The sequence below is a fragment of the Ambystoma mexicanum genome, chromosome 6q (genome assembly GCF_040938575.1).
Source record: "Ambystoma mexicanum isolate Mex_15411 chromosome 6q, UKY_AmexF1_1, whole genome shotgun sequence".
Taxonomy (NCBI): domain Eukaryota; kingdom Metazoa; phylum Chordata; class Amphibia; order Caudata; family Ambystomatidae; genus Ambystoma; species Ambystoma mexicanum.
In genome coordinates this window covers 1,057,841,660-1,057,863,275 of record NC_090937.1, presented here as the reverse complement: position 1 = coordinate 1,057,863,275, position 21,616 = coordinate 1,057,841,660, and the positions used below count along the sequence as shown (strand labels likewise).

At 44.7% G+C, this 21,616-nt stretch overlaps 1 protein-coding gene across 3 annotated transcripts in view; it reads right to left on the bottom strand.

Moving 5' to 3' along the window:
* The window catches only part of SGCZ (sarcoglycan zeta), a 6,780,780-nt gene extending 6,763,560 nt beyond the window's left edge, over positions 1-17,220 (bottom strand). For all 3 annotated transcript variants that reach the window (XM_069631598.1, XM_069631597.1, XM_069631596.1), the window contains exon 1: positions 16,264-17,220. The gene's annotated coding sequence lies outside the window, so the exon portion shown is untranslated. The remainder of the gene's footprint in view (positions 1-16,263) is intronic.
* Between the last annotated feature and the right edge of the window lie 4,396 nt (positions 17,221-21,616).

The window sequence follows — 21,616 nt, the reverse complement described above, 5'->3', positions numbered from 1 at the left end:
CTAAAAGAAACCTGTGAAATTCAATGAAAAAACATTGTTAAAGGAACGTCATTGTTACTAGTAAAACCGAAAAACCTCAGAAATTGGCCAGTTATGGTAAGGTAAGCAACCATAACTCATGCCACCACTGTGCACTGCTAAGAGTAACACCATGGACATCAATGCTGACATCACAAATGGTAGCTTTAGCCTTTGCTACATTCCCAACAGTGGTAAAAAACAGACACACCCAAGAATCTCTCTAGTTGCTAGAGGTAGACTTCTTCTATCTCCTCTTCATGGTCCTCTTCTTTGTCTTTGGAAGTACTGCACTTTTCCAGCTGGTGGGCGTGGTGGTGGCTCTTGGGGAGGAAGGATGCCAATAGCTGATGCCATTTTTAAGATAAATACCAGTTTTGCTAATATTCTTCCAAGAACGTGCTGTATACAAGATGCTTAATGGATAATGAGGAAGAATAGGTGTAGGTGATGTGCAAGGGGAATATTTTGAACTTGAAAGTTCCTAGATCAGTAGAGAGTGCAGTGCGCACTGTCTGCGAAGCACGGACCCAATCTTGAAGTGCGTACGCGTTCGTGAACACATCATCATGCCACGCGTGAGCGCATGGTCACTGTCTGGAAGATCTGCAATGATGTCAGACGTTTGAGAACATCGACGGACACAAAAACAGTGGACAAAGTTGCAAAAAGTGGTAAAAATGATGCTAGAAAGTGGGAAATGGCACGGTTTTAAGGTGAAACTTTGTAAATTGGACACACATTTTGCTGTATTGGGTTAAGTATAATATTAGTAAGTTGTAGAATGTGCGTGCTGTAGTAAAAACTCATGAAATACACTGAAAAAATGGTGTTAAAGGGACGTTATGGTTAAGTTGCACTATTAAAACCCTATGAAAAATCAATTAAAAAACGTTGTTAAAGGGATGTTATGGTCACAAGTAAAACTGAAAAACTTCAGATATTCACCTGTTATGATGTCATCTTTGATGTCCTCGGTGTTAGTCAAGGGTGTTGCGTGAGTTATGTTTGCTTAGCTTACCATAACTGGCTAATTTCCGAGGTTTTTCGGTTTTACTTGTAACCATAATGTCCATTTAACAAAGTTTGTTCATTGAATTTCATACGTTTATATTAGTGAAACTTAACCATAACATCCCTTTAATATATATTAGTGCATGATTTGTTTCCCTCTATACTGTCTCCAGAGTTGGACAAAACCCTTGCTACAACTAATCTGAGTTGGCCTTGTAATGTTTTAAAACTAAACACATGGGATATCTGTCAAGGTTAGGATTCCAGTGAGGTGTGGACTAAATAGGAAGTATTTTGCAAGAGGATATGTAATAGATAGATGTATGTTGAAATATACCTTGGTGGAATTAAATAGACAGTGCAAGAGAGCTATGCCTGCCAGGTTTGCAAGTTTGCTGTTCAGGTGTGGTGCTAGAGCGTTTACAGTTGATTATTATATGTTTGACTGGTATTCTTCTAAAACTGTCAGAGATTTTGCAATTGCATTTTAATCTGAAATTGAACATGACCCCCTCATTGTTGTTTGTTGGTGCCCCTCCCCCACCCCCACCACAATCACCAAGAGACTACTTAACTGGTACACCTGTTAGCTTTGCATAGATTTGGGAGATAAGAGCAGGATGAACTTTTACAAAATCACCACATTATAAATGCATATATGGATATTTTAACACAGAGCTCCAATCCATTAGGGGTCCTAAATATGCCTGAGCTTCTGATTGCAGAACTTTGTAGAACAGCATCTCCACAAATTAAGGTTGAGACAAAGGCGAGTAATAATGATGCTTTGTGGTTCGATTTTGGATGTAGTGCTTTTAAGTGAACATTAAATTAGGATGCTAAGAGCAGGAAATACTTTGGGCCACATTTTGCATCTGAAACAGTTAAACACGTAGTATTTAAAAAAGAAAAAAAATATATTCTGAAGCAAAATGACAGTCAGGAAATTTTTTAGAAAGACACCGGAGAAGAGCAATGAGCTACCTGCCCTCAGGAAGAACACCATGGCCCTAGAGGGGGATCCTGTCCCTAGATGGCAGATGGTGCAATGCCTATCTAAGAGGGATACGTAGGAGAAACTGTCCCTAAACTTAATCAATTGTGTATGTGGAGACAAAGGCTGTTTACACTGCAACTGAAACAGCAAAAACCTGACAGCAACCACCTTGGAGATTTTTTGGCTACAAATGTGGAATATATATATATCTCGTAGAGATGGAAATGGACAAAAAAGATACCCATTTCCTTGATTTAGCCATCACTGCCTCTGAGGGAGGACTAATCTCCAAGGTTTACAAGAAAAGCACCAATAGGAACTCCCTCCTTTGCTACTCGAGCTACCATCCGCAGGCATTGAAAGACAATCTGCCATTTGGGCAGTTTTTGAGGTGCCGCAAGACTGTGCAGTAAAACAACTGACAACACCATCCATGCGAGATCTCTGAAAAAGCAGCTAAAAACAGTGAGGCTATCCGTCCAAGATTGTAAACCACACATGCAAAAGAGCCAGGAACATTCCCCGGACATGCAACCTTGAGCAACACTAAAAAGTGAACAACGATCCAGGCCTCACAGCTGTGTTTAAATATTCTCCTCTCTTCAACATGATAAAAAAGGGGATCAAGAAACTGTGGCCGATCCTTAACACAGGCAAAGTGACAATACCGTCTCTGCAGTTCGCACTAAAATTGAGACGCAATATCAGAGACTCTTTGGTAAACACCATACGAACAGGTGAACTAACTGCCCTTCAGCGCAGCCCACGTTATGGAACCTCAATCCCCCCACTGGCCACTCCCCTTGTGGCCAATGTTCCATGAGTTCACAGACAACACAGAGCACCACATTTGACATTGGCTGGAACACCCCCAGGGTGCAAAAACCGTTCACCAACTGCAACACAAAGGGTGTGGTATACTTGATCACTTGCCATTGCAATTTACGTACATTGGCATGACAGTGCGGGAATTCAAAAAATGCATGATAGAACATTGTTCATGCATAAGAACTGGCAAGTTGACAGCCCCACTTGTTGCAATTGTTTTGGCTGAGGGCCACACTGCTGATAACTTCAGATGGACCATTCTTGAAAATATCAAGCCGCCAATACGGGAAGGCAATTTCCATTACTTACTGTTCAGACAAGAACAGAAGTGGATCTTCCGTTTTAACACGTGAAAACAAGGCCTCAATGAAGACATACAGTGGCAGGAATTGGCAATCCTTGTTTGTTAACTACAGCCTCGCATTTCGTACTCCAAATGGTCCCACCTGGGTCCAATGGAACACCGACTTCTATACAGCGCAGTGTGTCTCTGCTCGGTCTAGACCTCCCGGTCGACCGATACACACTCACAACAGCGACATTCAGCCCTTGGGCTTAGGTCAGACCCCTGCAGCACCACGGAGCCATTTTCATACACCCATATGGCTTGCCTACTAGTTTGGGTCCGCTTCTGCTACCGTAAATTTACATGACACTGCGCCCCCATCGGTGCTGGGGGGACCCCTTATACAACATGCGCTTACATTCAAGCTCCTCAACAACTGCCTCACATATGGTACTCTACACAGTACCACTGGATCCAACGGTACACCGATTTTAGTGTGTTCCTGACATTCAGCCCCCGAGTTCAGGACTGACTCTTGCAGCATCACGCAGCCACCATCACACCTACAAGGCTTGCTATTCAATTGGGGTCCTTTTTACCTCCCCTTTTTACCTCCCCAAAACCATATGACACTTTTTCCCCCACGGTTTTGCCGGAGGGATACTACATACGCCATGTGCTTAAAATATATATTTTTTGCGGGTTTCACTTGTATGGATTTGGCCGTGATTATGTGCTTGGAAATCATTTCCAATGAGGTAAGACCAGCAGCACTCACAGCACTGACACTGATCAGTTCAGAAGGGGCACCCCACTGCAGCAGATTGCACGGGCACTTCCGCACCTTCTGTGGCGCTGCTCCCCACACACAACATGGGGCTTGGCACCAGCAGCCAATGAGATGTGCATGTGTCCACATTGATCCCTCTTGGCCCCGCCCCCTTCCACGTTCGCGGAAGTGACACAATTCGATCTGGCGCACGTCTACGCGTCCCTGACTACCGACGCTGACCCTGCCCCCAGTATGACGCACACGGAACCCCTGCTACTTGCCTCCGCAGCCGCAGCAATGCGCTGTTTCTTCCCGTGCGGCTACCGCCTTAGACTCACATCCAACATGCTCTAAGGTAAAACACACCTTGCGCTGGGTATGCTCGCACTCTATACAGCTGATTTCACACAGCGAACATGAGACTAAATGCGCGTATGCTTTTACATATATTTTGCATATTTTCTCGCAGGGCTCCTTCCGGCAAACACCAGCAGCATCCTCCAGTCCACGTGAATTGCCGACATTCGTGTTGTTTGCCCCATATAGCAAGTGGGCACTTTTGAGGTTTGTGACCTACTATTTGACCAACTTACCACAGGGTGAGTGAGGGGCTATTTTATACACACTAGCCCTCCCTCCTCCCCGCCAGCATATCCCCTTGTCCTCATTCCCTTTTCTTTGGGCCGTAGTGCATACAGCAGCCACACATGTAGTGGCCTGGCATATTTTTATGCACCTTATGTTTTTGGCAATATTGTTGCCCCATCCTTTGAAGACTATAGGGCCTCATTCCGAGTATGGAGGTAGTCATGGTGCTATCTGCGCCATGACTACCTCCCATACTGGGTCCGGGTCCGACCTGGTTCAATGGGGATTTACCGGTCCATTACGACCCTGGAGGGACCGGTAAGTCTGCATTGAAAAATCCATTCCCCATTCCCATTTGAGCTCCGATAGGGCTCAATGGGAATGGGGAAGTAGCTAATAACGGTACCAAAATGTGCGGTACTGTTATTAGCTCTCTGGTCCCTTAGCGGCTCTCGCTAAGGGCGCCTTGTAAAACCAGGCGCCCATTGCGGGACCCGCTAAGGGACCTCGGAATAGGGAACAAAGGGATTACTGGCACCGATGTCCTTAACGGTGCCCGGTATCCCTTTACGCCCACCTCGGAATGAGGACCTATGTGTCCTAACTAGCTGGTCCACAGTTATTAATTTGCTGATCTAGCGCCAAGGTGATCTTACACTCTTGTCTCTATGTCTGTTTGTGTCTCCCTACAGGGGACGGAGCAGCCTGCTATAGCTGTCTCATTCTGGGACATGCTGGAAGATGTACTGACCACATTAATAATTCACACATCCTGATGAAGATGGTCTAACCAACGGGCACCATCAAAACTGGTCGGCCCATCTGGTTATGGTCATCCCTAACCACTCAGATACTCCCACAAATTACAGGGGGTACTCTTCAGTTGTTTTCACTCACCCAGTGTGAGCTTTTTACTTTGTCCCTTATATATGGGCATTACTTTTTTAACTCTTTCTACGTTTACCATGTGACCACCGACATGTGGTAACCAGTAGACTGTAGGGCTAATAAAAAATACTGTTGAAATTCCCAGCGTACTACAAACCATTTGTCAGCTGTATAGCTTTCTCTACGAGATATATATTTTTTCCACACTCGTAGCCAAAACATCTCCACGGTGGTTGCTGGCAGGTTTTTGCTGTTTCAGTTGCAGTGTAAATAGCCTTTGTCTCCACATACACAATTGATTAAGTTTAGGGACAGTTTCTCCTACTTATCCCTCTTAGATAGGCATTGCACCATCTGCCATCTAGGGACAGGCACCCCTCTAGGGCCAGGGTGTTCTTCCTGAGGGCCAGGCAGCTCATTGCTCTTCTCCCACATCTTTCTAAAAAATATCCTGACTGTCATTTTGTTTGACCTATGTAACTCATTATTTTGCTCCCCAATAACCATTTATGGTGTGTTTCATTACTGTTATTTAAAAGTTAGGGAAGGCAGTTGTCATTCAGGCCTAGAGCCCAATTTGCCCTGTTGTTATTTAGTGCTTCTCTACATTTCCCCTACAGCCAGGATTGAAATAGGTGGTCAATTGTCAGAGCTAGTGGTGATGGAGAGGGGGACTAGGCAGGGTTTCACCCTCTCCCCAATGCTTTTTCGCCCTGGAGCAACTAGCAGCCATGCTTCGGGAGAAACACCTGGACAGGGGCATACAGCTGCACTCCCATACGCTAATATTGACACTGTATGCGGACGATGCTGTACTATTTCTGAAAAAATGTAACATAAACATAGCCCCGGATATGAGGAAAGTGATTAGGTTTGGAGAATTATCCGGTTTGAGGATACACCAAAGTAAATCAGTGGTGTTCCCTCCCATTGAGTATATCAGGGCCTTTGTTGATCAGTTTGGTTTTATGCGGGAGTGGGGTAATACTAGATAACTGGGAAAAGTAATCTCAAGAGTCCCGGATATTTTTTTCTGGGAAAACTATGGCAGAGCGGTTGACTCCCTTAAGGATCGGACACAGAAATGGTGAGGCCTCCATCTTTCATTAATGGGTCGAATCTCGTTTTCAAAATGGTGATAATGCCATGATTTGTATGCCTGTTGCTGAACATTCCCATCCATCTCCCGATGGTCTTTTTCTTGTGGTTGTGGGGAATTCTCACAGAGTTCCTCTGAGTGGGGAACCAAACCGGGGTAGCATGGTCTATGCTGACACAGCTGTATGCCAAGGGTTGTCTGGCTCTTCCAGACTTTGAGAGATGCTACTGGGCGGCCCAGGCCCACTATTTGTCCTTTTGGTATGCTACTGAATTTCTTAGACCCAATGTGAAGGACAAAAGGATACTGGTTGACCCTGCCCTATTGGGAACAGTGATACTTAGGCGTGGTAAGCAAAAACCGGCAGTGGGGAATATTGTTTTCACTGCATGTGCTATTTGGCACAAGATTGCTGATAAATTGATTGTGGGACCCCTTGCTCACTATTCTTAGAGAGGCACAGCTCCATCCTACTGATGAGGTCCAAGCAGACTGAAACACGTGTCTGGGGTTGCTGTTGGTACTCTTGTTCAGAGGAGAATTGCTTAGCATTTCGGTGCTGGCCTGCACTAGGGCAGGACAAATAACTAACATGTTGTAGATATTTCTCCTCTGTTAAAGATAGTGAGCTAAAGACTCTGGGTAAGTCTCTCGTAACTGGGAATAATGTACGGCAGAGGGACTCCCAGGACCCCACTTGTTTTTTGAGTATTCTGTATTCACCAGCCAAAAATGTAGTCGGGATGGGAATCACCCAAAAGCGGGTATATCTACAACTAATTGCCCTAGCCGGCATTGATAAATTCAGTGTTTATTAAACCACCGGAAATGTTTGTCCCTCAAACACTTCAGGGGTCGAGGCAGCTCCACCCCCTTAATATATTTATGTACTTTTGGATCAGGAATGAGTTTAGGGCAAGGTTTCACACTTTCCCTGGCCAGTCGCCCACCCTTCTTAAATTGCACAATTTTATTAAGGCCCAAGCAGATGAAGAATAATTTGATATCCGAGATACCATGGAAGGGGGATGCTCCCAGACAACAATGGGGGTAATGCCTTGTGGTGGAAATTTGAGATGAAGACTGGAAGTGCATACTGAACTAGGGCAGTCCAACACTTGGCCTCTTCAAAGGGAACAACCGTGCACCATAAAAAAAAGTAAGGCATAACCTTGACCTTATAAAACCTAATTAGTGGGTGGACTGAGAATGTCCTCTATGTATCTTACAGTCGCCACAATAATTATTTTTGCTTTTAAAACATGAAATGTTAAATTATTAGTTGCCATATAGTTCCACTTCATGGAATATCATTAATATGTACCAGTGAAAGTGAATTGTCTACGATCTCAAGCATCTATAACTCTAATCACAGACTACATATGACATAGAGATGAAACATTTGCACATGAAGGTATGTAGACATACTGACAATTTATGTCACGATTGCAGATATATAACACAAGTAAATACGTCAAGTATGAAAAATGCCCTAAAATGATACCAACTTTTCATCTGCAAATACGGACGTTAGAATACTCTTTTCATAGAATTTAACCTGTGTATACGTTTTTGGTAAAACAGCAAACATGTATTGAGTATATGGCAAGTATGAAAATGCATGTCATACTTGTTCTTCTTTCAAACCTGTTAACTTTGGCTCCGTTTTTACTTATTTTTAAAGAATAGTGCTAATTGATTCCTTTCTCTTTGACCCACTCAAGCTTTAGCGTTATCTTCATCGACACACGAATATCTAGTACAATGCAGATTTCCATTCATGGTTACAATTCTTACACATTATTTATAATCCCATTGTTCATACAATTCTAAACGTAACTCTTGATTTATATTTTCAGATTTTAACTTTGCCCTGACGAAGCACACTTGTATTAAACACATGTAGTCATGTGAGTATCAAAAAGCTCCCATTTATGGTGCTAACTGAAAAGAAATATACTTGATATGATGCAAGAACTTAATTGTGCCCCTTTCATAGCATTTAGAATGTGCATTATTGAGCAACCAAATCTGTAGCATATAGGGGTTGGCCCAATTTTAGCCCGCAAAGCTAAATGTGTGAGTTTCGCCTCTGATTCCTCTACACTGGAGGAGCCGATAGCATTCTCATTTCGCCACTTGGGTTCTTTCCATTTTTGGCCAGTTTTTATTTAGATGCACAAATAGGCAAATTATAGAGGTGAACCATTTCACAGCTCCCAAATGTCTGAAATATATGTGAGCTTGAATCAAAAACTTCAAAAAATCAAATTTCGGAAGGGAAAATGTCCAAAAAGTAATTTTTGCTTCCCGGGCGAAAAGGAGGAGGGTGTGTGTTTTGCTGGGATCGGACCTTTTCTTCTGCAAAGCAAAATTCGACGTTTTGCCCACCCTTAGCTCACTACATACTGGGCCTGATTCACCGAAGGGTTTTATAAGGGTACAATCACATTGAAAAAGGCTCTGTGAATCCAGCCATTAACTCTATTGACACTGATTTGACCCCATCTACTGGAAAAGGTATGAACATCTAAAAGTGTTGCTTGTAAATATATAAAGCAGACTGCTCATGCACACTAGAGGTAGCACTTTCTAGTCACTACGTACAGATATGATCCTTCACTTGCAGCACGTTGCTCTTTCTGGGATCATTCGGATCGTTCCATGCAAGACTAGACACAGAAAAGGGACACATTTGACTGCTGACTAAATTATTCATTCATATGAGTGTCCCAAATGTGGGTCATCTTAGATTGGAAGGATATGTAATGGACCATGTGAGCCTTTGGCTAGAGGATCGTTTATGTATAATGTGTGCACAAACTCCCATGTGATTATCTCTGTGCCCCAACACATCATACAGCCTCCACATAGTCTCCCTTGTGTGAGTATGCCGGAATTATTCTGATAGAGCCAAAGAATGGCTCTAGCAGAATGAAAACTTGGTCTCACCTCATCATCTTGCAGATCAGCAGTGGAATGGTGCATGAGTAATAAGGTGTTAAAATACATAAGTGGGGAGATCAGGGCAAACATATGACACCCACTTAAAATGGCATGTCATGAAAATTTAGCAACCAAATTAATCCTTTAGAATACACTTAATATCAAAGAGTGGTTTCTAAGCACAGGACCGGGACTCGAACCTGTGTTGCGCTACGTTGCCTTGCTACGTTTGCCTTCCAAGACAAACACGATGCCCATGCCCCTGAGATATTCTTTCATGGGCAAACGCATGCTGAGTTCAGCTTGCACTAACTTACTTTCCTGAAAATGTTACTTTAACAGAAATTAAATGTACCTTGCACTTGCGTTCCTCTTCTGTATTCCATCTATAAGTAACCAGAACTTAAGTCCTCAACTTACACAAGCAGGTCAGGCTTCCGTTTTAAACATCATACATGTCCATGTCCAGGAGATCAATGTGCCTCGTATTGATCCAAATGTGAACTGCATATTTAATGGCTGTCTTGAAAACCTGATAAGGGGGTCAGAGTAGTGCAGCACTGCTGTAAACAAAGCATCCATTAGCCCACTCAAATATTGCATGGGTGCCATGCACAGTTTTAGTTCAAATGTGGGGAAAGTAAGTCACAAAATAAATTGCTTAAACAATTGGAAGTAATGTAATAAATGTGTACATCAAATCACGTCCATGCTAATAATGTATCAGTACGTGACTCTCTTTAAAACAATGGACATCAATAGGGAGGCAACGAGTTGGGTGAAGTCCTACACATTCTTCTGTTTCAAGTCTGAGAAGAACTGAGATACTCCCAATTAAGTTCCACTAAGTGAAGGAGGTGTCTTGGGGAGATGTTCAAGGATATATTTAATGTATAATTATATAATTAATGTGTTTCAATATTTTTGTTCTAATATTTCCCTGGTGTAAGTGTCAGCTCTAAAATGACAAATGAGATAAGCTGGACCTCAAACCATCCAAGTTGTTCTATCTTGTAATTGTACTGTTTAATTTGTCTATGTTAAATTATATTGAATGTATGTATTGTTTCTACTAAGAAGCCCTTTGGTGGGTAAAATCTTGTTATTAATAACAATATTTTGTTTCATAAATATTCCCTGAACATTGTTTTGCTGCCTTATTTGATTGACGTTTTGAATGTTACTTTGAAGTACTGGGAGTTTTTCCCATAAGAGTGCCTTGGTATGTCCTTGATCAGATTCAAGTAACAATTTTGTTTTATCAAAGGTACACAACCGACCATTAGCAGGATTAGGTTACTTATGAAGCCCCACAACTGCAAGTCAAACTTTAAACACAACATGGGTTTCTATTCCTTGTGCATTCATTTTGAAGTTGTTTGGCTTTTTCGGGACTTGAAAAAATCCAGGAAGGACTTAACCGAAACGTTGGTGGCATGTAGTTACCAAACATTAAGCTGTTCACCTAATATTACCAAAGTTATGGCATGTGGAGTGGCCCTCCATTCAGAACAGCCGCCATGCCTTCACTTTTTCACAGGTTATTTATCGATCCTGCCCTGCCTATCCCAGGCAAGAAGATCACAGTTTCGAGTTAATATAATATCCACCAGTTACTAGAGTGATTTAGTACATCCTACCAAGGTGTGCACTGCAGAGGTTTTGCACTGGTGCATTTGCAATTTTGTATTGTAATTATGCTGCAGCAGAACTGGCTCCCTGGCCAATTTTTGCACGATAGACTGTAAGAAAGCAAATGGCATAAACTTGAGAAAAACGCTTACCACACTTGGCAGCTAGATGAAGCCTTGCCACTAGTGCCTGTGCATTATGCCATTCAATTCTTTGTTCTTAAACTAATTGCATATATTATGTTATGTTATCTGCGTGCTTATTACGCGCCGGTAGCCCGCAGGCATCAGGGCGCGGGAAACCAAGAAGACATAGAAGATTATTATGTAACGCTAGGCTATTTTTGAGGTATCCATGTTAGCCCTTGTATTAGCCATGAACTCAATATACACTAGTACCAATTAACCCACTGTATAATGTGGGGGTCTTTCATCAAATTATGTTACAGGAATGGTCATAATCAAAACACTTGAATCCCGTGCAAAATTGATCACTTCTTCATAAAGTCACATTAAGAGAAGAGGCAATAGATCTCCAACATGTGAGGTGCCATGTGAGGAAGGGAAGATGCCACCTTGTCCATTAAAAACTTAGGGCCTGATGCACAGAGTGTATTCCTATGGGATTGTGCCATTATACAATGCTTAAAGCATTGTAGTGCAGGTTAATAGCCTGTCGGCATACAGAAGTTTTACGCCAGCTGGTGCCTTGTAAATATGAAGATTATAATCCTATGGGATACTGCCATTATACAATGCTTCTGTGAATCAGGCCCTCAGTGAGAGTTCAAGACTATTTAAGCCCATGAACAGATTTGTCTAGTGATTGGCTGACGCTGGGCTGAGCTCCAGATGCCCACATTTAACTGTAAGTATTAAAGCTTTAATAATCTCAGGTGGTAACAACGGCCAATGAGTTTGGGGAGAAGGGCTTCACAGGAAATGGAGACCCTGTTGCATAGGGGTGTGGTCAGGCTTTTCAAAAAGTGGATTAACTATGGTGCTCCGACTGCACATCACAGAGGTGTCTCGCTTAACTATGTATTGGTCAAAGTGTCCTCTCGAGCTTGTTTCCAGGTAACTCTACAATATAAAAGTCTCAATTAAACTGCACCAAAGCACCAAACAAGACCACATTCACAAATACATAAATATGCATAGTTCTTGTGCACTTTAATCATGTTCCTCAAAGCATAGCGGGTCAAAATGTGGAAATATCATGTTGGCGTTGTGGTGGTGTGTGCTGAGAGCAGACAGCTAGTCTACTTTCTCTGTAAGGACAGATTTATCATGCGTGAGTACAGACAGGTACACATCTGCAGGAACCGGCAAAAAAAGAAAAATGTATTATATAGAAATAAAGATCACTGTTTGAATACTTTATTCCAGTGTCAGATAATGGACAAGCTAAAACCAAAAAAGTGATGAGTGGAAGGTTTTTAATTAATCTGAACCACTGGTATTACTCTGGGCAAGCTTTCACTCCACCGTTGTTTAGCCCTTCTGTGCCATTGCAAAAGGAGCCCAGCCATACACAAATCAGTCAGATACTGCCAGCCCTGCCCAGACTCCTAGGCCAGGTCCCCTCTGCACAGAAACACAAGCAACCCCAGAAATGTTTTGGCCTTGATGGGCCTCCTCAGTGAGGTGTAGCTTGGTTGCCTATGGCACAGAGAGCAAGGAACCCACGTTTGGGCATAACCTCTCTGACATAGGGAGACAAACTAAAACCAAAAAAGTGGTGCGTTGAATTTTTCTAATTAATCTGAATCACTGGCATTGCTGTGGGCAACCTTCCACTGCACCGTTTTTAGCCTGTCTGCGCCATTGTAAAAGGGGTCCAGACTTCAGACAGAAAATCAGTCCGGTACTTCCACCAATGGGAGCAGCCCTGCTTGAACTGTGAGGCCATGTCCCTTCTGCACGGAAACACACGCAACCCCAGGCATGTTTCGGCCTTGTTGGGCCTGCTCATTGAGGTGCAGCTTGGTTCCAAGGCCAAAACAAGTCTGGGGATGAGTGTGGTCTCGTGCAGAAGGGATGTGACCTAGCAGTTTGGGCTGGATGGCACCTTTTGGGGTGGGACCAAGCCTGATTTGCATATGGTCTTTCCCCTTCTGTAATGGCTTGGCAGACAAAGAACGATGGTCTAGAGAGTTGCCCAGAGCAATCGAACCATTTCAGCCATCCCTTCTTTGTTTTTGCTATGTCACCCTGAGTGGGATGGGTATGCCAAGGCAGGAGTCCCCTGCCTGATGGGCCTAGAGACTCAACTTGCTCCTTACTGATGAGGCCCAACAAAGCCGAAACATGTCTGGCGATGTGTGTGGCCTCATGCAGAAGGGATGTGACCTAGCAGTTCAGGCTGAACTGCCCATTTGGGGGTGGGACCAAGCCTGATTTGCTTATGATCTTTCCCCATTCTAATGGCTTGACAGGCAAAGAATGATGGTCTGGGGCGTTTCCCAGGGCCATGCCAGAGGTTAAGATTCATTCTAACCCTTTCAGCCATCACTTCTTTGTTTTTGCTTTGTCATTCCGAGCAGGACGGGTCCTGTGCCTGCTGGCCTAGAGACTTAAGCTACTCCTCTCTGATGAGGCCCAACAAGGCCGAAACATGTCTGTGGATGCTTGTGGCCTCTGCAGAAGGGATGTGACCTAGCAGTTCGGGCTGGACTGCCCCTTTTGGGGTGTGACCAAGCCTGATTTGCATATGGCCATTCCCCATTTGTAATGGCTTGGCAGGTGAAGAACGATGGTCTGAAGGGTTGCCCAGAGCAATGCCAGAGGTTAAGATTCATTCTAAACCTTCCAGCCATTACCTCATTGTTTTTGGATAATGTACAAGACAAGGCAGCTGCCTCCATATAAGCGTCCCCTCTTGACGTCCGCACCCAACTCCACTTGATGGCAGACTTAAAGAATGGATAGAAAGAGTCCTCCCGTGCGTTTGACATTGTGAACAAAATAACAGAATTGTGTGTTGCAGTGGCTCACAAAATGCTCGAGTGCAGGCTCTCGAATTTCAAGTTGAACTACAAACTGAAAGACTTGCCTGGCATTACCACGCTGGGGCTTCATGGTTACACGCCCACTTTTCTACGCGGTGCCCCGTGTAGTTATTTCTGGAGGATTTCCTGTGACACAGCAGATTAGTGTAAATGCAGTTTCCAATGCCTGCCAGCATCCTGTGCATTTCTACTGTACTTGGGCTGGAGCAGTCTCGCCCACATGGGCATTGCACGCTACACAGCGGCAATAAAGTAATTGGCTGGGAATGGTCTGGAGCGTACCTTGGCGACATATGTCATGCAGTTTGCCTCCCTCGGTTATTAATTCCAATAAATGGCCAAACCAACCCTGTGTGTACCATGTATGTGAACCTAGTAGTCTTTATGTGCCATGGACAAACATATTCTTAATGACGTCAGTACCTGGGCAGAAGTATGCGAGTAAACATATATGAGGATCGCAAGAAGGTGAAGCAGCGCCTATGCCCGTATAAGTCCGTTTAGTGACATAGCTTCTCTGTGCAAAATGCATTAGTGTGAATGTGCATTATATTATCACGTACACGTTTCTCCTCGGGGTGGTGGGTGACTGCGTATTCACACATGCGTGTTCGGACACGTGCATTATGTATAGCTTAACGGCTACGTACAGGCACATATATAAAGTAAGAGACACATATGCATTTATTAACATATATGAGGTCGGTATGTGACTACAGGGTGAACGATAATCAGTTATGCACCAGCAGACATACTAGTACAACAGGTATGTCACTGTTCACTAGCCACACACAGGTGAGTGCTTCCTGTCAATGCAAATGAAACGATTTGGCCGATGTATTACACATAGTGAAAATGAGCATACTTTGTTCACCTGTGGCCGTTAACCTTACGTACAAGCCGCACATGTGTCCACATGTGGCCACATGTAGCATGCAGCCAACGAGTTCATGATTGGCCTCTACAGGAGAACAGCAATTCGACACATATGTACACTCTCGCTAATAATTGCTGGCGGGTTTGGGGGAATGATCGGGCAGCCAATATGTTCCTTCCGCATGAAACCCCGCAGGGCTGTGCCTTGTAAGTAGGGAAAGTTGGCGTGATGCTGAGAGCATCTGAGAGCAGAGATGAGAGAGATCAAAGGGGAGGCAGAGCTGCCCAAACCTCTGGGCGAGGGCTCTCCCTCTCCGGCGCTGATCTGTTTCATCGGGCATGCGTGCGCAGACTGACAAAAGGCACGCATGCCTCGCCTCATTAGCCGCTCCTCGCGCTGCACCGGTGGTGGGCGCCTCGCCTAGCGCCATGCCGCCTGCCCACTCCAGCCACCAGCACTGTGCGACGCTCCGGACTGCCCAGTCTGTGGCCCTATGAGGAACCCACGCATGGGACCGTGGGTGGGCTGGATGAAACTCGGTGCCTACGCCCACGCTCAGATACATGTCTTTTTTAATTGGGCAATAAGACCAGGTGCTTCACACGCGTGCCCAGTATCTACAAGCACATGAAACTAAAGCACGTACTAATTTAATGTATGCAAAAGCGGCCTGTCACGTCTAATGTGCAGTTCCTGAAATCGAAACACTAAGTTGAAGCTCTCGGCTCCCACGCTGTGCTTTCACACCCGGAAGCAAACTTGTATTGTTCAAAGGTCTACACGCGTGTGCTCAATTATTTATTGGCTGGTTCTGCATCCTAACGAGGCGCCTCTCGCGCTCTGTCTGGAGGGGTCGGAGGAGCTCTTTGCAAACTCCTCTTCCAAGACGTTGCCGGGGGAATCGTGCTTTCAGTGCGTGGGTGTTTGGTGCTGGGTACCAGCAGCTCAAAGACTGAGGGGTTGCTGGGCAGCTGGATCACGATGGGAACGGTTGGGGTGTTTGCAAGTACGGGGGCCACAGGCTTGGTGGCAGTTCTCCCACCGGCTTCCTGTAGGCGGCGGGGTGCTGATATACTCACTACCTGGAGATGGGATGGTGGGAACCCAAGGCCAGAGGCCGGGCCCATTCTTGGCGTGCTGCCATTATGCCCTAGGTGGGGCTGAGAATGTGTGCACCTGGGCGGCTGTGTCGAAGTGGGGTGATCTTGTGCAGGCTGGGATAGGGATCCGAAAGTGACACCCTAACCTGAAGCAGACCTGTGCAGCAGCATCAGAACGGATTCACAGCAGCCGGCGATCAGCACCTACCTGGGCTTCGTGGTCCCGCTCTGGCCGTGCACGGAAGGAGATGCGGGCAGAAGTTGTCCGGTGCAGACTCACAGGGTACAAATCAAACTAAGAGAGGCCCCACTGGACACCCAGGCAGCCCCCTTCCCTCCCATCCTCCGGCGCCTGCTTTCCTGCACGGTCCTGATGCAAATATCCCCGCACTTCGCTTCAAGTTCCTGGGGGTGTGCTCGTGACTGGAGATATCTCCTCACTTGCTGGACGGTAGATGATCGCTCCACACCCCTAAGGGGCAGACAACCCAGGCGGTTCCCGCTCGTCTCGCACAGGATCGGTGCGAGGAGCTAAAATCCAGCGAAATGCTGCATCCCGAGGAAAAACAAGCCTTCCCTGGACTGCATCATGCGGCAAATTTCAGGCAAAATGTGCTGCAAGTGGAGTGTGGGGTGAGCGGGAGAAGCCCGTTGCCATCATTCCCACCCTGCCTGGTAACGTGGTAGCCCCTGAACCAAAAGCCATCCGTGGGCTCAGTGACTCCAGGCAGCCACCGGAGCGGCACCTCGCCGTGGGAGGAGCAGGGCGAGCCTCGTAGCCAAATGTGCCCCAGCACCGAAATCCTGATCCAGGGGCTAGGAGGGGGCTCGGCTGCCAAGGTTATGCTGGAAGAGTTGATCGCAGAGCAGAAGCTGCTTCTGGCAGCAGACGAGAGAAGACGGCAAGAGAGTCAGCGCGCTCTCCCCTCAGCTCTGCCTGTGCTGCTAATGCTGTCCTCCGCCAGCAGGTGCTCGACTTCACTTCTCTCGCTCTCTCTCCCTTCCCAGGGCCAACGCTGAGGGGATTTCTCTCATCTGTCAAAAAAGCAACATTTCCTCCCTCACTCTCTCTCTGTCGATCTCTCGCTCGAACCAAGCCATGGGCCCCTGGGTCTTAACGCCTACTCCCACCCCACACCATTCTCATTAGCCCTTGCGCGCCTTTTAATTCATTGAATCAGTGCCCTAGCATTTACTGTAGATCCTGGCGCGAGGAGCCTGCTGGTTATACATCCCAGGCAGTCAGCCAATCTCCTAGGAGATGTTTCATCTCGGCTGCTTCTCCCCCTCCCCACCCCTTCTCTCTCTGTGAAGCTTTTTCTTAAATAAGCAAATGTTTTGAATAGCGCCGAAGAGGATGAGCCTCAGTAAGTTACACCATATATTCGAAGTCTAGTTATTGACTTAGGTTGAGATGCCAGTCTTTGCATACCATGCACCATACGTGTGCTGGCCTCACGTGTGCTGCAACGATGCCAAATCATTAAGGCAATTTAGCATTTTATTCACATTGCCCCCAAAAAGTTATCCTTTTTTCACACATCGTTTTAAACGTCCCCAAAACAACGACCCAGACACATCAAAAAGTGTCATTCATACATATAGAGTCCAGCACCATGTCACCACAGGGGTCATCACAAACCAGAAATGTTCCAATAGCCAAGACTCTGACGCTGATGAATTCGTGAAGAGAGCCCGGAGGGTTGTTCAAACCTGTTACCGTGGATCTGGAGGTGCCACTTGGCCCTACAAGAGCCGCGCCATTGGGGACAGCCTCGTTGGCTATGGCGCGGCCTTTGTCACTGTTAGAGGAACTTCTGGAACTTTTCATCACAACACAGTCAGAAAATGATTGAGTCAATAAGTAGCAACCTCTACGTCTAAAGTCACCCATGACTAGCTAAATATCCCTATACAACGAGACTAAATATCCCTCATGTCGATGGTAGCTTGCTAGTGAGCGCTGGTATTTCAACTATCTAGGTTAGGGGATAGGTTTCACGTATGTAGGTTGTCAGCTACATGCAATACTCATTTACATGGTCTAAGTATCAACAACACTCTTTCATATTCTTGTGTTGTTTTCAAACATATTAACAATGTTTGCTCACCAGTATTTCAGGGCTGCCACTGAGTCTTTTAGTCTTTTACTTGAAGAGATTACGTTTCATACGGCTGTTATTCACGGTTCATATTGCAGCCTAAAACGACCCAACATCCTGAATTACTTCCAGTCCAGGTTTCTGCACTCGTCACTAAACTCATTTTGTTTTCTGGCTCCGTGATTTTTCCATATTGCATTTCATGGTATTCATCCTTCTAGAGGGTACTGTTATCCTTCGTTCTCTCTGTTAATTTCAATAGCGGACAGCCAATAGCCCTACCCACTTCTTTCAAAGCTTCCTCAAGTCTCTATTGTGAGAAATTTTTGTTCCCCTGGGGCCGCATATTAGTCTGAGTGAGCAGGACGTGTCTTACCTGATTTATCATCCGATCGGTCCGTTGTTTGTATCGCGCATTCAGTTCCACATACACTGCAATACGGAGTATGCGGAAGTGTCGTATGTCGTATTTTTAAAGTCATGTGCCTCGCGTGACGGGTGTTTTTTAGTCTTCTTTCTATGTTCATACCACCTAATCTATGTTAGAAGTGTGTATTCCGATAGCCTATGGCAATGAATTAGAATTCCAATATGTGTGTCATCACAGACTTCCCTTTTGAATGCCTGGAGCTAGCATGGTTTCTTGGTTTCTCTTGGCCGTGGGGTGTTCCTTCATATTGTTTTGATTGCGCCACAATTTTACTTGCACTGTGTCTTTCCAGTGTTCACTCTCCCACGTGGTTAGTAGTGGTGTATTTGTCAGAGGGAGAAATGTATTCTCATGTAGCGCCTTTCATCACAACAATTAATATGTATGTTTGATAAGTGATTGGCATATTTTTGAAATCTTCAGACAGTTGGCCACCATATCTGGATTGGAGTAATGTTGCTTACGATGAATTGTGTCACCTTGGTACCTAGTGTGTATGAAGCCAATTATTCCTAAATGCCTAGAAAGTGGCAGTCAAGTGAGAAGTATCTCCGCTCTCTACCTTGTGGCCAGAGTTTGCCAACAGATTTCATCATTTAACCCCTCTAGATGGCTTTTTAACCGGAATATCCAGACCTACCCCCTTTTTAAGAGCATTGCCCCAATATTTCCTCCTCTTTTTGATGTATAAGGGCCTCACACCACCACCGGGATGCCCAATTGTCTCATAAATAAGTTCAATACTAGAACCATTGTCTCACTTTTTTTAAAAATTAAGAACGAGGTGACCAAAATGAGATCATACACCAAGGATACAACATCGGCATTGTTACACCTTGAAGGTATGACCCTATCCAGTGACAACATCTATATAGTCACTATGGATATAGATTCATTATACTCTAAAATTCTGCAGGGTGGAACCCTGAGAGTAATTGAGAAAGTACTACAAGAAATAAGACCCACACTTGAGATACCTATTCAGTTTATAATGCAATTAGCTGAGGTAGCGCTCACAAAAACTATTTCTTGGTAGAAGATAGATTCTATGAGCAGATATCTGGTACCGCAATGTCTGCCATGTTTGCATCATGCTTAGCGAACCTCTATGTAGCAGACTTTGAGGAACGGAGAGTATACCATCAGTCTTACCCTTTCCTAAATAACATCCTAAGCTCGCAACGCTACATAGACGATGTGCTCATTCTGTTTGAGGAGGGTAAAAACACTCTGGTGAAATTCATAGAATGGCTTGATGCCCAAAATTCCTTCCTCAAATTCACACATGAATTCAGTAGGGAAGAAGCAACATTTATGTACTTGAAGATCAGAGGAAATGGAACGCAACTAGAAACAAAAATATATCAAAAAACGCCAGATAGAAATTCACTGTTAGAATTTAATAGTTTCCACCAAAGAACCTGGAAAAAAATGTGTCCTTCGGCAATTTCTTAGGTTTAGAAGAAACTGTACTACACAGAACAAATATGATCTTCAAGCCAAAATATTGACTGAAAAACTGAGAGAAAGGAATTACCCAGAGAAAATGATCAGACATGCAAGAAAAAGAACGCAAAACATACCCAGAGAGATCACATTGATGCAACATGGGAAAAGACCAGGAGGTGATGACCAGATAACATCTGTCTTCAGTCATTCACCAGTGGTGAATAACATTTAAAAAGAGGTTAAAAGATGATGGCACATCTTAAATGTGGGGAAAAGCACTCTGGACCTCCCTTTATTTGCAATCAAGAGGAGAAGGAATATCAGGGATTCGTTAGTGCACACTTATAAAGAAGACAAAAAAGACAGTGAGAAACAAATGAGACTGCGGGGTCTAACTGAAACAACTGGACACACTCCATGTGGGCTGTGCTCGGTATGCCCTTTCACAAAATGATCCATGTCCATAGATATAGGATGGCCATTGCCATGGGAGCAGAGATCCCGCACAAATTGCAACACAGCACATGTTGTATACCTGATAAAATGCCCATGTGAGAAGAAATATATTGGTATGACGACCAGGGCCATAAAAATCAGAATCTGTGAACACAGATCGAATATCAAGACAAAACGGATGACTGCCCAATTAGTGGTGCACTATGTGAACAATGACCATACAGAAAATGATATATCTTGGACCATTCTTGAAAAAGTTCAGAAATCAAAAAGAGGAGGTAATATTGGGGAAATGCTCTTAAAAATGGAGCAGGTCAGGATATTCCGGTTAAAAAGCCCTCTTGAGGGCTTAATCTGTTGGCATACTCTGGCCACAATGTAAAGAATGGAGAGACTTCTTACTTGACTGGCACTGTCTAGGCATTTCGGAATAATTGGCTTCATACACACTAGCTACCAAGGTGACACAATACATCTTAAGCACCATGACTCCAATCTAGATACAGTGGCCAACTGTCTGAAGCTTTGAAAAATACACCAATCACTTATCAAACATACATATCTCTTTCACTCAGCTGCTGCTGACCCCTATCCTATCACATGCGGTGTCCCGCAAGGCTTGTGCGGCACACCGACCATGCATAATATATTTGCGAAGCCATTGTTTGACGACTTAGATCATCTGAGTGTCATCTGCACTCATTATGCAGAAGACACCCAGATACTCTTATCCCTTTCAGGTGCCTATGACACTGACATGGCTCTAGTCAATAGAATATACTTAATCATTCAGGCATGGATGGCCGCCCATGGCCTATGCCTGAATGATGACAAGACCGAGATCCTGATCCTAGGAGCCCCAGCCAACCCCACCAAACTGGGAAGCCAATAGAGGTCATTTAACATAGACAGCATTAATATTAAAGTCATTAAGGTGACTAAAATTCTAGGATTCTACCTGGACTCAACACTGAACCTGGGCAAACAAGTCAACGCAACAGCCTCTGCTACGGCATACACGTGCAAGCTGATACGGGAGTGCAAATCCTTTTTATCTACTAATAGCTGCATCACATTAGCAAGAGGCTTAATCTTGTCTAAACTTGATTATCGTAATGCCCTCT